The 16,313-nt window shown below is 42.5% G+C and overlaps 1 protein-coding gene across 2 annotated transcripts in view; it reads right to left on the bottom strand.

The window, feature by feature from the left end:
- Positions 1 to 14,701, bottom strand: part of LOC308291913 (dystroglycan 1-like) — a 38,191-nt gene extending 23,490 nt beyond the window's left edge. Inside the window, exons 1-2 of one of the 2 annotated variants that reach the window (XM_080734058.1) lie at positions 14,561 to 14,701; positions 1,009 to 1,190 (exon numbers count right to left, since the gene is read on the bottom strand). The gene's annotated coding sequence lies outside the window, so the exon portion shown is untranslated. The remainder of the gene's footprint in view (positions 1 to 1,008; positions 1,191 to 14,560) is intronic. The other variant, XM_080734059.1, reaches the window with a different exon arrangement.
- Between the last annotated feature and the right edge of the window lie 1,612 nt (positions 14,702 to 16,313).

Here is a 16,313-nt window from a genome sequence, read left to right as displayed (position 1 = left end):
CCTGTACTGTCAACCCCGTCTCTCTCTCTGAATACAAAGATCTTTACCAAATACAAAGTCTTATTCTTTGTGGAATTATTCTGTATTTCATGGGAATAACATTTGAGATTTAAAATGGATATTTTTATTCATGTTAGTTATCTATCAGCCGCAGACATGTCCTGAGCTTGCAGATCTGCTATACTTTTGGGCCCAGATTTGGGATGCGAAGGTTCAAGTGCTTAACTCATACCCTGCCAAAAAAGACGTTTTCTATAATAAAAACGTCTTTTTAACTATGGATCTCCCTGCCAGACGTCTTCTGGACGTCCTTTTTTTTTTTTTTGAAAAAAAAAAATGTTTTGAAAAAAAAAAATTGGACCTCCAACAGTGTACTAGCCATGATCGCGATCGCGAAATTGCATGTTTAACCCCCATACCAACCCCATCTTTCAAAGATGGCAGCCATGTTTGTTTACATTTGAAGAAAACATAAGGGCTGCCTTCTCCTGAATGCCTGAACGGATTTCCAAGCGGATTCTTTTGTTTGAAAGCTGTGAAAAGCACATGCATAGTGCATGATCTGTGCACGAATGTGTGCACCAGCGTGCACACTATTTTTTTAACCCTTTGTTGGCGAACCGGCAATATAAGAGGTCCCACTTTAAATATGGCACCGAAGAAGTTAATGTAAAATAAATAATGACACGATCGTATCATGATTCTTTTTCATGGTTATTTTTTCAAGTTACTTACTACCTACAAGGTAACAAAACTAAAAGAAAAAGCGGTCCTCAAAGTGGAGTCCAGGGACTCTCTGGGTTCCTTTTGGGGGGTCTAAAATGATATAAATATGTAACTCTGACAGTATACAAATGAAACCAAATGGACCCGTCAGTTGTATCCCGATATATATACGATATCTCTCAAAAGGCGTATTGTGGAGACATTGTATCGTTTCAACAGTTATTTATCACAATATCGGCCACCCCTATTAGACGGTCATGTAATAATTGTAACAGGCCTTACCGACTGACGTTTGATGAAGGGGGTCCTCGGTGGGTCAGACGACGATCCCTCTGTTGTTTTGTTTTACAGGCTCGTGCTCAGAAACGTGGCGGCTGCGTCGGGCCTGCTCTTCTCTCTTCGCTGTTGTCGTCCTCCTCCGTTATCCATGAAGAGATCTTTGGCAGACGGTTAGGCAGCCATGTCTGTCAGATGTTGGGGGAAGAAGAAAAGAGAGAAATAATCATCATTTTGTGTCATTTCTTCCGTTTGATCAAAACACGAGTGCTGCGGACAACAGTAAGAGCTACAGTATCTGTACGCGGTTGAGAATTATGCTGGAAAATATATTTCTGCCTGCGTTATCACATTGTTCCACATTTCTGCCAACAAGAACAAAATAAAGGAAAAGAAAAGAAAAAGGGGTTCTGTTTTAACTGTCAGAGTAGAGTACTGTGTGCAGCCTAATGCACCGTTTAAATATTTGATTCTACCAAAAAGAACCAGCCATCTAAACACTGTCAGCCTGCTTGCTTAAACATGTAACTTTGTAATTCTGTGGGCCATAAATATGCTACTGTACATAGTGCTGTTTTAAGTGGTTCCAAGCCAAGCACAAAGAGCTTTGGTGCTTTGGGGAAAAAGAGCAGACTAAGTACAGAGGGACCGGTCAAGTTTAGTAAGTATTGACGGTTCAAGTGGTTAAATATTTGAAAACACAAATTGACATGAATCCAACATACACTGATAATTGTGTTGTCAAACAATGAAACTATATGAAATCTAATGAAAAGGGGTCCCTGCTTCATCTATTTCTCAACTAAGGGGTCCTTGGCCTGAAAACGTTGAAGACCCCTGGATTAGACAAATAAATAGTAATTCTGACGGAAATCCATAGAAACACGAATAGACTAGATAATAATCATTTCAACATGTCCAAGGCAATAAGGAAAAGAAAAAAAAGTACACGTTGATCCTCCACCACCGATCCTAACACTTTTACATGTCCCAGGCCTCTTTTTTCCCCCTCCCTTCCAACGTAGCGCCAGGTCTCATGAGATGGCAGGAACCGTCAAAGGTCATTGGTCTTGGTTGTAGGTTTTAATGAGGTGCCCTGGGGGCGGGGGACTCTGAATCTCCATGGTGCTGACCCAGCCAACCCCAATCCTGTAGCACCTGAGCCAGGGTCGGAACAATTGCCCGGAATTCTTAATACCAAGCAGAGGCAGGCGGTGACGTCGCCGCCGCTAAAGCCTCACAGTTATACCAAGTCGTGTGCCAGTGTCTGTGACCCGGTAAACAGCAGATCGACAAGCTCACAACGCGTCACAAACCTCACACGTTGCGAGCTTGTACATCTGCTATTCGTGCCGCGCGACACCAGCACGTAAACTGTAAACAAGCATAAATCAGGCTTTACCCAAGGACTGGTGTTGTTGTGACCAATACAGCAGCTCTTTAAAAACACCTTTATTTCTTTCCATGGATTTTCCCCCCCCCCCAACAGATTAGTGGAGAAGTGGGAGACTTGATCAGATTCCGAGCTTCGTTTACTTGGAAAAGTAGAACGTGCTGGGGGGTCAATATTTGTACAAAGGACACAACATGTAGCCTATACGTAACTCCTGTCACCTTCAGTACTGGATTTTCTAAGAAGTTCTCTTCTTTCTGTCCATTACGTAACTGTAGATGACATTGAATGAAAAAAGACAGAACAGAAAGTGTGAAAACCAGTTAAATCTATACTTTCCTTAGCAGTAGCGTAGCGGTTTTCACATTTCTAAGGTACAGGGCCCTCCTGAAGACAAGGATCTGACTGTGCCCCTCGCTAAAAACTCCAGGACAAAAATCCACTCGTCCTAGACAATTTGCCCTCCTGGCCCCCAAACTGTGGAATAAACTCCCTGTCGCACTTAGAACTAGAGACTCACTCCCTAGCTTCCGCCGTGGCCTGAAGACTCACTAGATTGATATTCCTATGCATTTGTTGTATTGTTGTTGATGTACTGACATATTATCTTGCTTATTATATTGATGTAGGCCTATTACCTGCTTATTGTAAGTCGCTTTGGATTAAAAGTGTCTGCTAAATGCCTAAACTGTAAACTGTTTCTGTCTCTCTTTCTCTGTCTGTCTGTCTGTCTGTCTGTCTGTCTGTCTGTTTTTGTGTCAGAATCATTAAAATCCTAAAGGATCCCAATTCCCAACACTACTAATGAGTTTTCCTCATGAACAGAATGCGCCGCAGCGATTTATCTTATTTTATTTGAAGGACGCATTTGGAGATCGCCAATAACGCCTAACTGTTGTTGATACTCATTACACGGCTTAGCTGAATGCTTGATTTTGATTGGTGAATCACTGAATTCAGCAGTGTGTTATTATTGAATAATAAACAGATGAACTCAATAAAAAGGGCCGATGTCTAATCAAAGGCTCAGAGCACCTGGCCCATATCAATCTGTGCTGCTTGAAGTTGTGTCGTGACTCGTGTCCAACATGCCAGCCACGTAAACAAACACACAATGTCATTTACAGCTAGACATTGCTTCAAGAATGTTTCTGAAAACATTTATTTAGTACATTTGTCCTGGTCCTTGATATGAAAAATGGATTGAGAATCGCTCCTGTAAGGAGGAGTCAGGATCTTCACAATAATGACCTCAGAGTCAGAGAGCCTGGCCTGAGCCAACACAACAGCTTACAGAGGCCATAACGATATCAATATCACATGCTTTAAAATACCGGTACATCGTCTCCATCTTTTCAGGTTTCAATTTCAAAAATAGCAAAGGTCGTAGATATTATCTCCTGCTACTTTGTTTGACGCTGTAGTATGGCTTTCATTTACCAAATAACTCGATAAAGTTAGAATATAAGAGGTACTTTCTGCCGATTTCTAACAATATATTTTACGTGAAATGGAAATGGCTTCAAAGGGAGTAAAGTTCTCAGTGAAGTGCTGAAAAAGCAGCTGTGTCCAGGAATGAAGAACTATGATGAGTGGTGTTTGTAGCTAGTTGTACATACGCTATAAACTCTAACTGGCCAATAAATGTGCATTGTAAATGTCTTAAAACCATGCACTAAAACCCAGCTAAATTGGCAATGCTCTCTGGAAGCCTTTCTACTTATTTATGTATTTTGATGATGATATGATGATCCCGGGTGGGTCTAAAGCAAGGGTGGGCAACTTTGATGATGGAGAGGGCCACTATATTTTCACATCCACTCCAGAGGGCCTCAATGCATATACAGTCAAAAATAGCAGATCTATAAGCTCAAAACGCGTCACACTGCGAGCTCCAGAATACTTTTTAGCCATTTTTTAATCCTTTATTGAATTTCAAAGGCATTTATATGTTGACTTTATGAACTTAAATACAAAGGACATAGAAAAGACAGTGCTAAGTCATTATACTAATATAGACTGAATCAATAAGGATGCTATGGCTTCGAGTGGTTAATGTAAAGAAAGAAAAGGATCCTATCACACGGCATGGACCGCTGGCGTAGCGGCCTGGACAGCTACTGTATCTATCATCCCAGTTCCTGTCAACCTACTGTACTATCAATAAAGGCATAAAAAGCACACAAAAAAAAGAAGGATCCTTTCACACAAAGATTTGGAGGCCTCCCTTCCCTGTAGTACCTCTGAGGACCCCCTGTTGAAGACCCCTGCACAAATGAAAAGTCGGTTTTGGCCAGCCAACAGAGACAATATAACATTTATTGTATGTGTGAACTCTCCCAAGTTCACAGTCCAAATTTATCACATAGGGTACTGCGTTCTTTTCACAAGAATTTCTAGCATTTCAAATGATCTGCTGCCTGGTCTTCACAGCTAAGCGTTTGGTTAGACATTCTAGTCTAGAAGAGAACGGGGCACCCAGGTGGCTCACCTAGGGAAGCGCATACCATTAAAGGTGCCTCCACACCGAAAATACTACAGGAGACTTGTTCAAACTGTTCACAGACTGCAAAGAACTGCAAAGAACTGCAAAAAACTAAGCACATTGAATTTTCCAGCCGACTGTATGCCGACTGTAATTACTGTACAGTTTTGCGCATGCGCACTGTGTTGCCATATCGGCTCGTTACAAGCGACTTTGATCCAGTTTTCCTATAATGTTGCTAGTTGTGGGTTACTTTTGTTTGGGCATGTTTCTGAATTGTAGTTGCTTATTTGGCCTTGCTTTCAACATTCTTTTAGAAATTAGCTAATGTAATAAAGCTCAATAGGTGAAACTGGATGCTTCTTTAGGCCTTGTTTTCATAGACCTGGTCGCTTGTTTAACTCAGAATCTGGCAACCGGGGAGCAGAAGAGGAGATGCTTCCTGTCCGGTGTTTACTTCTCCTCACACCAAAACAACACACATCACTATTACTACCGTTGCCTTGGAGTTGATTAGTATAGGAAATTGAGAGTTGAGATTGTGAATATGCTATGTAGTTAAAATGTGCAACGGGAAAATGTCTCTGGCTTATTTAGGCTTGGTTTTGCTGCAGCAGTAGCAAACTAATGGTCCATTACAACTCGCTACAATTCACAGACGTCCAGGGGCGACTCTACAAAACTGAGCAAGTCCAGTCTTCCAGTTTTCCGTCGATACTGGTCGATAGCGTTCCCGACCCGCTGCCGAAAACCTACCGATGAGCTCCCGTTCGGCAACAGACGCTTTCCGCCGCTATCCACCGCCGATTCGGCCACGAATCTGTTTGGTTAAAAGTGGCCTTAAGGCTCAGTCCTCAGCACAGCCAAACCGGGTTCGAATCCGACCCGATGTCCTTTTTGCTGCGCGTCCGTCCCCCATGTCTGCTCTCCTGCCATTTCCTGTCTCTCTCCACTATCACCATCACCATCACCATCACTATCAAATAAAGGCTTAGAAATACATCAAACAATCTATAGAGCAGCGCTATTCAACCTGCAGCCTGTGGGCCGCATGCGGCCCCTGCGGCATGTCTGTGCGGCCAGTCATGGTTGTACCAATACAAACATTGTGTCTACTTTCAGCCTGGATAAACAATTTCTAATGTCATATTTCAGTTTCTCTTAAAGATCACTAGGAAACTAGTTTGTCTCGTTTCTGATGTTTTGGCCATTTTGTTTGTTCCAAAAGAAGAAACATTGCCTTTTCATCACTAATGATTCCATGAGAATCTTTTTGTTCAATGAGGTTTGGCCTTACAGATGGAAATGTGTCTGTTTTCTGTGTGTTTCCTTATTTTTTAGGCTACGCGTGTAGTGTGTTACAAAATCATTATGTTAAAGTCCAAAATAGGACTGTCATTTTTAGCTTGCGGCCCTTGGACTTTTTGTATTTGGCTGAGAGTGGCCCCTGAGCTGAGAGTGGCCCCTGAGCCATCTTAAGTTGAGTAGCCAAAGCCATGCTATAGAGTAATCCAGTGTGTTCTCTGAGGACAGGTGATATTTCCTTGAAATAAATAAAATGACCCATGTGAATCAAACCTTTGTGATTATTATTCAAACAGCAGGTATACATATAGCCACCACTTACCGGGGGAAATGACGAGATAAACGGAAATGACTCATTGCCAAAAGTGAAGTGACATTTCTAACTTGGATTGCAGTGAAGAACCACGTCACTAGCCGGGCAAAATGAAATGTTCAGTTAAGCCACGCTAAGCAACGCTAAATGTATGCATAGCTCATTTCAAACGCAAGGCATTTATACCAGTGTACTAGAGCAGTGGTTCTCAACCTTTTCAGGCAGCGACCACCCAAAATAATCATGTTTGAACCCAAACCTGATAAGCGCTTGGAATTGTAGGGTTGAGGCATTACATTTCGTTTGACTTTGTACACCAGATATATATTGTGAAAATAGCAGATCTACAAGCTCACAAACACCTTGCAATGTGAGGTGTTGTGCGCTTGTAGATCGGGTATTTTCACAGTGTATGTATGTATGCCTCTTTCTTATATTATTTGACAATTTGGTATACTTTGACTTTTGATGCAGTAGTGGTCTTTTTTTCTTTTCTTTCTTTATTTTTTGCGTATTCAAAAAGGTCTTAGTTAAAAGTCCTTAAATATTCACTACACTGTCATACAAAATAATTGGGAACCCCTGTACAAGAGCAGTGGTTCTCAACCTGTGGGTCGGGTCCCCAAATTATGTTTGGGAGTCCCCAAACAACCAACATAACGTTTAAGTGTATAGAGGGTATCAGCACATTTCTAAAGTGACAATTTGAGGACTTTTTAATACATCTAAAATGACAAATTAAACATAGGCCAAACTGTCAAACATTAGAGCCAGAAATTGTGAAAATAGCCGATCTACATGCTCACAATGCCTCGCAACAATAGAACCGCACAATACAAAATGTAATGCCTCAACTCTTAGTGCTCGTCAGGGTTCTTAGTGCTCGTCAGGGTGGGGGGTCCCCAGTTAAAATATGATTATTTTGGGGGTCGCTGCCTGAAACGGTTGAAAACCACTGTACTAGAGCAGCTGTGAGAACCGAGAACGGTCACGTGGCTAGTTTGGAAACACGTAACTTTGTCATCGTAAAAAGCACTGGAACAGCATTTAAAAATCAGTGCAATTTCACTACATCCTTTTGGGTCAACCTGCCTGCCTGCCTGCCTGCCTGCCTGCCAACGGCAATGTGTTTTTTATGAATCAGCCATCGCCCGCCAGCCCCCAGCCCTCTCCATGCATCCACCTACATACAGGATCCCTGAATGGAATGACGTTGTGCGCCAGTAACCATGTCGAGACATGCAGCAAGCATCTGAGATCTCAGGCATAAACAGACAAAGGCATTCTGTGGGCCACATTCTCAAGTTTCCCCTCCCTCCAGGGGCGTCACACCAAGTTCTGGGCCCCTGGGTACAAGGATTCACTGCGGGCCCCCCATGAATGTTAACTATTGAAAAATAGCAGATGTACAAGCTCACAGCGCGGCACCGAGTGCCGCGCTGTGAGCTTGTAGATCTGCTATTTTTGTGAAATTGTGAAAATGTGTGCAAGAAACCCATGTTTCCATGTCAGTGATGCTCAAACTTTTTCATGTGAAGGACCCCCAAAATGATATGAATTTGGCCACGGACCCCCCCATCTCAAAATATTTAGTTCCAGGGACCCCCCCAAGAAGCTAAATTTGAGTTACAAAATGTTCGCTTAAAAAATACATTATTCAAAGATTTGCACATATTTTCACGACTTTTCAAAAATAGCAGATCTACAAGCTCGCAGCGCGGCACTCGGTGCCGCGCTGTGAGCTTGTAGATCTGCTATTTTTCAATAGATAAAGTTACTAGGACCCCTCCACCACCTTGGGCCCTGGTAACTCAGTCCCACTTTCCTACCCCTTGTGACACCCCTGACTCCCTCCCTCCCGCTCCGTACAGCGCTCCTCTGACGCAAGATGATTGTGTGAATGGAATCCACTGCACCGTCACATTTCTCTAAAAGTTGCCTGTTTTCCGAGGCACAAGGCCATGCAAGGGACTTGAGAGACCTCACAAATAATATGTTTGCTGATGAATAAGACGGGCAAACAAAAGACTCAACTGGCAAAAATCCACCCATATCTGTGTGTGTGTACTAGGTTTTAAAATGTAAAACTCAAGGCAGCCTGTTAGCTCATAAGCATGATTCAATTAAAACAGAAGACTACGGTACATTAAAAACCTCGAAAAACAAGAGGTTTGGTGCTTCAAAAGCTTTCCCCCCCATGTAGCCAAGATTCCACAATGACATAGTCTTAAAAACTACAAGCAGAAATTCTATTTCAAAGAATAATATCCTAAAATGAATGATAAACATTTTTTAAAGTCTTGGGCACAGGCAAAATAACAAAGGCATGATAGTTACTTCACTTACTAGAGCTGTGTGTCAATGAATACAAGAACTCTCGCCCCAAAACAGTAACACAAGTCAAATCCTGCGCCCACGGAACGCTTGCCACCAGCATTCGTAAACCTCTCCGTAAAGCTAAGCCCAAACCTAACCTGAAAAGAATCTGCAGGAAAGAAAATGGGTGCAAGACAAGTGTGTTTTGGGGCAAGCATAAAATCCACGTCCACACGCGTGATAATGATTCCCCCCTGTGGCGTGGAGTGCCGCGGCCCGGCCCGTTATCACGTCCAAGGATGTGTTAACTCGTTACCATGGTAACCAATGCCGGGAGTGAGCGGAAAAAAAACACTTTCCCATGATTCCTCGTGGAATACTATAGAATACTATAGCCACTGAATTGTATACATCCTGGCTGCAGAAACATGGATATATCTTTTCCCATATCGCCTGTTTGGTCAATGGACTATGGACCATAACGTACTCACGGATCGTCACGGTTGTATTTTGTCTTCTCCGCGTGAAAGTAAAGACTTTCGGCGGCCAAAAGATTTTCGGCATGCACAGCGTTGCCGAAAATTAGTTTTGGCAAAACTATGGCAGCATGCTGTAAGTGTTTATATTGTGAAAAGCAAAACAGTCTCGATCACCTTTCACAAAGCAGTGAGCCTTGCTACTTGTAACCCCAGCGCTATTATGTACAGTGTTATTTCTACCGCCAAGAGCATTTTTATATGCCATTTATTTTAGACTGGACCACTAAAATTATAAAAGGTAACAGCCTTATTGGTGATGTGAATACTGCATTGTGTTGCTGGCTTTAACATTCTAACCCTGTTAAAACCAGGTACAGTAGGCATCTGTATCATTTTAGATTTTACCCTTGGCTATTCAACAATAGCAGATTTAAAAAAAAAAAGAATAGCAGATATACATGCTCACAGCGCGGCACCGAAAATTGTGAAAATGTTTGCAAATCTTTGAATATATACAGGTATATGTTTTTTAAAGCAGACATTTGAATCAAATCCTCCTTTCTCTTTGTCCCTGGAACAAACTTTTTTTCAGATGGGGGTCCGTGGTCAAATACATATAATTCTAGGGGGTCCTCGACATGAAAAGGCTTGAGAACCACTGACATAGAAACATAGGTTTTTCGAAAAAACCTTCGAAGGATTTGAAATATTCAAAGACTTGCAAAAATGTTCACGATAAAAAAAAGAAAAAAGAATAGCAGATCTACAAGCTTGTATATCTGCTATTTTTCAAGAGTTAAAGACACAAAATAACGCATTCCCAGTCTAAATGGGTTAACCCCCCCCTCCTACGAAGAACATTCATGGGGGCCCGCAGTGAATCCTTGTACCCAGGACCCAGAACGTGGTGCGACACCCCTGTGTACATCTGCTATTCTTCTTGACAATTGAGAGTTTGAGAGAACTACTGATTAATTAATTAGAAGGTATTTGTAGAATGGGGCCCCAGGGCTTAGCCTTAACGGGTTAACAGTGTAGTGCTGTGGACAATAACACCTTCACTGTTCTGTTTGTATGATAACCAGTGTTGTGAGGGGGTAAACACAACAGCTCCACAGCAGCAGAGCGTGACTTTGTTTCTGCTGCTCGCCCACCCCATCTCACCCTACCGGAGGAGGTGGAGGGTGTTCACACGTAGCCGCTGAGGTCCTGTAACCAGGGGCGTCACAAGGGGTAGGAAAGTGGGACTGAGTTACTGGGGCCCAAGGTGGAGGGGCCCTAACAACTTTATCTATTGAAAAATAGCAGATATACAAGCTCACAGCGCGGCTGGGGCCCAAGGTGGAGGGGCCCTAACAACTTTATCTATTGAAAAATAGCAGATATATAAGCTCACAGCGCGGCTGGGGCCCAAGGTGGAGGGGCCCTAACAACTTTATCTATTGAAAAATAGCAGATATACAAGCTCACAGCGCGGCTGGGGCCCAAGGTGGAGGGGCCCTAACAACTTTATCTATTGAAAAATAGCAGATATACAAGCTCACAGCGCGGCTGGGGCCCAAGGTGGAGGGGCCCTAACAACTTTATCTATTGAAAAATAGCAGATATACAAGCTCACAGCGCGGCTGGGGCCCAAGGTGGAGGGGCCCTAACAACTTTATCTATTGAAAAATAGCAGATATACAAGCTCACAGCGCGGCTGGGGCCCAAGGTGGAGGGGCCCTAACAACTTTATCTATTGAAAAATAGCAGATATACAAGCTCACAGCGCGGCTGGGGCCCAAGGTGGAGGGGCCCTAACAACTTTATCTATTGGAAAATAGCAGATATACAAGCTCACAGCGCGGCTGGGGCCCAAGGTGGAGGGGCCCTAACAACTTTATCTATTGAAAAATAGCAGATATACAAGCTCACAGCGCGGCACCGAGTGCCGCGCTGCGAGCTTGTAGATCTGCTATTTTTGAAAAGTTTTGAAAATGTGTGAAAATCTTTGAATATATTATGTATTTTTTAAGCGAACATTTCTAACTCAAATTTTGCTTCTGGCGGTCCCTGGAACTAAATATTTTGAGATCGTGGTCCGTGGCCAAATACATATCATCTTGGGGGTCCTTGACATGGGTTTCTTGCACACAATTTCACGATTTTTCAAAAATAGCAGATATACAAGCTCGCAGCGCGGCACTCGGTGCCGCGATGTGAGCTTGTATATCTGCTATTTTTCAATAGTTAACATTCATGGGGGGCCCGCAGTGAATCCTTGTACCCAGGGCCCAGAATTTGGTGTGACGCCCCTGCCTGTAACAATGTATGTGTCTGCACTTTTAAACGAGGGGAGGAGAGAGAAGAAAAACAATGTCGGAAAAGCATCGAAAATAATTAGGACTCAAAAGAACAGTGGTATTCCGGGCCAATTGAACTGACGTATATATACACACCGGTATATACCACACACTCCAGCAGCAGCAGTCTCTAGTCTGGATAAGCACATGAGCTGAATAACAAACATTATCCACTATCCCACAAGCTTTGCCTTGAGAATTGGATGTTCCCAAAACATTGTGCCATGAAAAGGAGGAGGAGTAAGGGAAAAAAAAGGTAATAGCAAAACATGTTGAGGAGGGGAGAAAGACAAATTGATTTATGTACCAGCCTTCCTTGCCTGCATTCAACTTTATGTGGATCTCTGGTGAAATTAACGTTGCTGTATGTGGAAAATATGCCAAAGCAACTGCAAAGTAAAATCTTGAGTATCCATGTGTGACTGAGAGAATAGCTTCAAATGTAACCACATGGACCCACAATAATAAGATTCCATTTGTATACTCCCAAAATTAAATAAGCATAGAATTTAGAAGAAAAGCCAGCATGCCTTTGCTATATGGGTCAGTCATCTGAACTATATTTACTTTCTTAATGTCTTATTACACATATATAGCTCCCTCTACATCATACTATATTCTATGTATAGTCCCACTGTATGTGTCCCAGACACTTCACAAAGCATTGACAATAAAACCACCAAAAACTAGTAAGTTATTATTCCACAATCAGAGCTGCATTGCATTGGGATTGGGGCTTGCTGCTTGCTCTGCTGTTGGGGGGGGGGGGGGAGGAATAACGTTACATTAACAGTGTGTTGTTAGCCAGCCAAAAAGCTCCATCAATTACAGAGCGTTTAACAATGACGAACCCCCACCCCCGAGGGTGACAACAAATCAATACGAGGAGAAAACAACAGTCGGCGAAATTTACATTTTCAAGACATTCCACAGCAGCCCCGCGATGATGGTGGCCGGGCTGCACACTAAACTAAACCCCCAGCCAGCAGCAGCCACTTATCCCTTTAGCTAGCTAACTAAACCATAGCACTGCTCAGTCAGGGCCCGAGGCCTTTACAAAACGAATACTTTCTCTTAACAAAACCCGTTTGACACACACATTAAGCCCCCTCCGTTTTCATGTTAAATTCGGAATCCCCAAAGGGCCTGCTGTTCGAAGCCTAAGCTAAGATACAATGCATGCAAGTGTAAAGAAAAAAAGGCCAAATAAACAGACCGTCGTTGCGTCGGGAGGACAGTGCATCCATGTAGGCAGCTATAGAGATGCACCTGTTCTATTTCTAGTAGCACCACACACACACACACACACACACACACACTACAGGCTGCAAGGCTGCTGCTGCTGCCTGGGCATGCGTCAATATGCACCTAATATGGCCGTGACTTCCGCTAGGCGGACTTCAAAGTAAAGGGACATTGCATTATACTACACTTTTAGAGCCGAATTTATTTCGTTTCGGTTCGGGGAGTCGAGGCCTGTCCATACTTAGACCGAAACCGCCCTTTCGATCAAAAGGTACGGTTCGACTACAAAATGACGTCACTCGCGACTTCTGAAAAAGCATTAGACCGAATGAGAGTTCGGAAATGTGTATGTCGGAAAGTCCAACGCACCGAACATTTCGGAGATACTATGGACAGGCCTTCACACAAATCTCGGCAGCACTGAACAGCCGGCTTTAATGACGGTACCCGTCCCCACGAAGTAACCTCTGAATAAACCAGCTTGGCTTACCCGAGTTTCCTTTTAGTTGACATTGTACCAGTGAACTGTACTGTTGTGAAATTGTACTTTTCCCTAGGCAAACTTATAATAAATACTTCAATCAATAGCGTCATATTGTAGTTTAGAAAGAGCCGAAATGAATTAAACTCGGCTCTAAAAGTAGACACACGTTGGTTACATGTTTTTTTATTATCTTTTTTCCCCTTTTTTGTATATAAAGTAAAAGTATAGCAATACGACAAAACTAAAGCCTATATTCAATAGTAAGTAAGTAAAAGTATTGGCATGGCAATATTAGTCTACTAAGATTGTCCAAACCTTTTTCGTACAGCCAACGTATACATCAGGGCTTAATGCAAATGAATGTGTTGTAACAATAATCTAAATGATCTGCAAAGTTAATTGTAATTAAAAGATTTCCAATAATTGTAGTGGAGTAAAAAGTACAACAGTTGCCTTCGAGATGTAGCAACATAGAAGTATAAAGCGCTGAACAAAGGTAACTAAAAGTAGTCTACATCAAAATGGTACTAAAGTACAGTACTTGACTTGCACTTAATTACTTTAATTAACCACCACTGTATAAAAGTCAATGTGCATAAATTATCTTAAGAGGTTAATTAAAAACCAGTCCTGTCATCAGAACGAGGCAGTGAAAAATGCCACACTTTATTGTGAAAGCAGAATCTGTCCATCCCCGGTCTAACTGTACCTCGTGTCAGCTCATTTCAGCTGCCTTGACGCTGCCTAACAACTGCATAGCTCTGGGTAAACAGTTAGGTTAGCTCCTCCGACAGGGATGGCTTTTTAGACTGAGAAAAAAACAACTAAATGACGATTGATGGCCAATATTTCTAGATCATCATCATCATAAAATCCCTGGACAACAATAAACGTCTCCTAAAAAAAGAAATCCCATTATAGCTCAAAATGTCGAACACGAAAACCTCTCGATCGGACATCATCTGAGAGAGATCGAGCCACCCTGCGTTATAACGCTAATAAAGCAAACTGACCGACAAAAAAGATGATGTATTTTTAGCCTATAATAATGTGGGTTTACCTGTCCAAAGGAGCCATATTATTGACCCCAGCTTTGACCGTTAAAAAGCCGAATGATCCGAGTTTCCACGGGTCGCCGTTTAAAAACCAAAGCCTGCAAATCCAAGAAGACGCGGAGAAAACAAACTCAAACTGACCTTGTTAGCTGTTGTAGCTTGTATCAGGCTAGCTCCCCCGCACAGCAGCCCTCCTAATGTCTCCTCCTGAGTCTCCTCTCTCCCCACGAAGAAAAGAAGAAAGCAGCGATGATGACTCCTTCTCCTTCCTCTCCTTGAATCCCATTCACCATGAATGAGCCTCTCCCTCCCGTCCCAACGCCCACCAGCTATAGCACTCACCCAGCAGGGGGTGAATCTATCGGGCCAATGTTGTTGAGTCCATTCAAACAGACTCCAGTCCTTTTTTTATTTGGTTAGATGTGTTAGCTCTTCTTGTGCTGTGATTAGAATATCTCTCTCTCCTACTCCTCCCTCCTCTCCCTCTCTCTGTCTGTCTGCTCTGACTGCTTCCCTGCACAGGTCTACAGGTTGAGGCTCCTCCCCCATCTCTGGAAACATAATATGCAGGTGACATGAACAGCTTGTTGTCATAGTGCAGGGGGCTTCAACGTTTTCAGGCCAAGGAGGACCCCTTAGTTGAGAGAGAGATGAAGCAGGGACCCCCACACGACCTGTTCATAGATTCCATATAGTTTCATTGTTTGACAGCACAGTCATCATCCCTGTATTTTGGATTCATGTCAGTTTGTGTTTTCAGATATTTAACCACTTGAACCGTCAATACATAATAAACATGAGCTTTCACTCACTGTACTTAGTCTGCTCTTTTTACCCTCTACACCAAACCTCTGCCAAAAATAGCCAATCTAGATCTGCTATTTTTGGCAAAAGTTCTCAGAATATGGATATGGACGCTATGGTTCAAGTGGTTCATAAAAAAAAGGAGAAAAAAAGTTTCTATCACACAAAGTTTCGGAGGACCTCCTGTAGTAACTCTGAGGACCCCCTAGGGGTCCTGGACCCCCTGTTGAAGACCCTTGATATAGTGCATGCATACAGCCAGGTTCTCAAACATTACATGTTCATGTCAAGGGCCCACAAATGTTTATGTATTTGACTGCGGACCTGCCACCTGAAAAGGTGTTGTGCCATTGGAAAATAATTCAAAATATGTCTAAATATTTCAAGATTTTATTTTATTTTGTTTAGAATTATCAACTAGCCGAAGTGTAAAAATCAAACCTCGGTTCGAAGTGAATCGGTGAACTTTTATTCTATGTGTTCTAGAGTTATGAACTCTGTGATCTATACATCTATACAGTTATGGACTCTGTGATCTATTCATTCTTTATATAATATTCTTTATATTCTGAATAAATATAAAGAATGGAGGGCCAAATTATCATGTGAAGCTTGACCAATCCTCAAAGTATCCATTCATCAGACCGGGAGGGACACTACACACATATTCTGGACGTACAGGACAGATAAAACCTATTCATTCTGAACTGAAATGGCCATATATGGACATGGAACACACATTTTGCTTTTTGAAAAAGTCTATTCATTCTGGACTGATATTCTGGATGTACGGGACAGAAAAAACCTGTTCATTCTGGACTGGAGTGACCATATATGGACATGAGGTGACATACATTGTGTTTTTGAAAAAGCCTGTTCATTCTGGACTGAGATGACCATATATGGACATTAAACACACATTTTGTTTTTGAAAAAACCTGTTCATTCTGGACTGAAATGACCATATATGGGCGTGGGACACACAAAGCCACTCATTGGAAGCGGTTTTCACCGCTTCAAAAATAGGGTTAAAGTGGTTGAACATGTTCCTCATTTTGCCAGGGACCACCTGGAAACCCCCTCAAGACCC

The sequence above is a fragment of the Nannobrachium achirus genome (genome assembly GCF_963921795.1).
Source record: "Nannobrachium achirus genome assembly, chromosome: 9".
Classification (NCBI taxonomy): Eukaryota; Metazoa; Chordata; class Actinopteri; order Myctophiformes; family Myctophidae; genus Nannobrachium; species Nannobrachium achirus.
The sequence above is the reverse complement of the archived record's forward strand: the minus strand, read 5'-3'. Positions and strand labels throughout refer to the sequence as shown.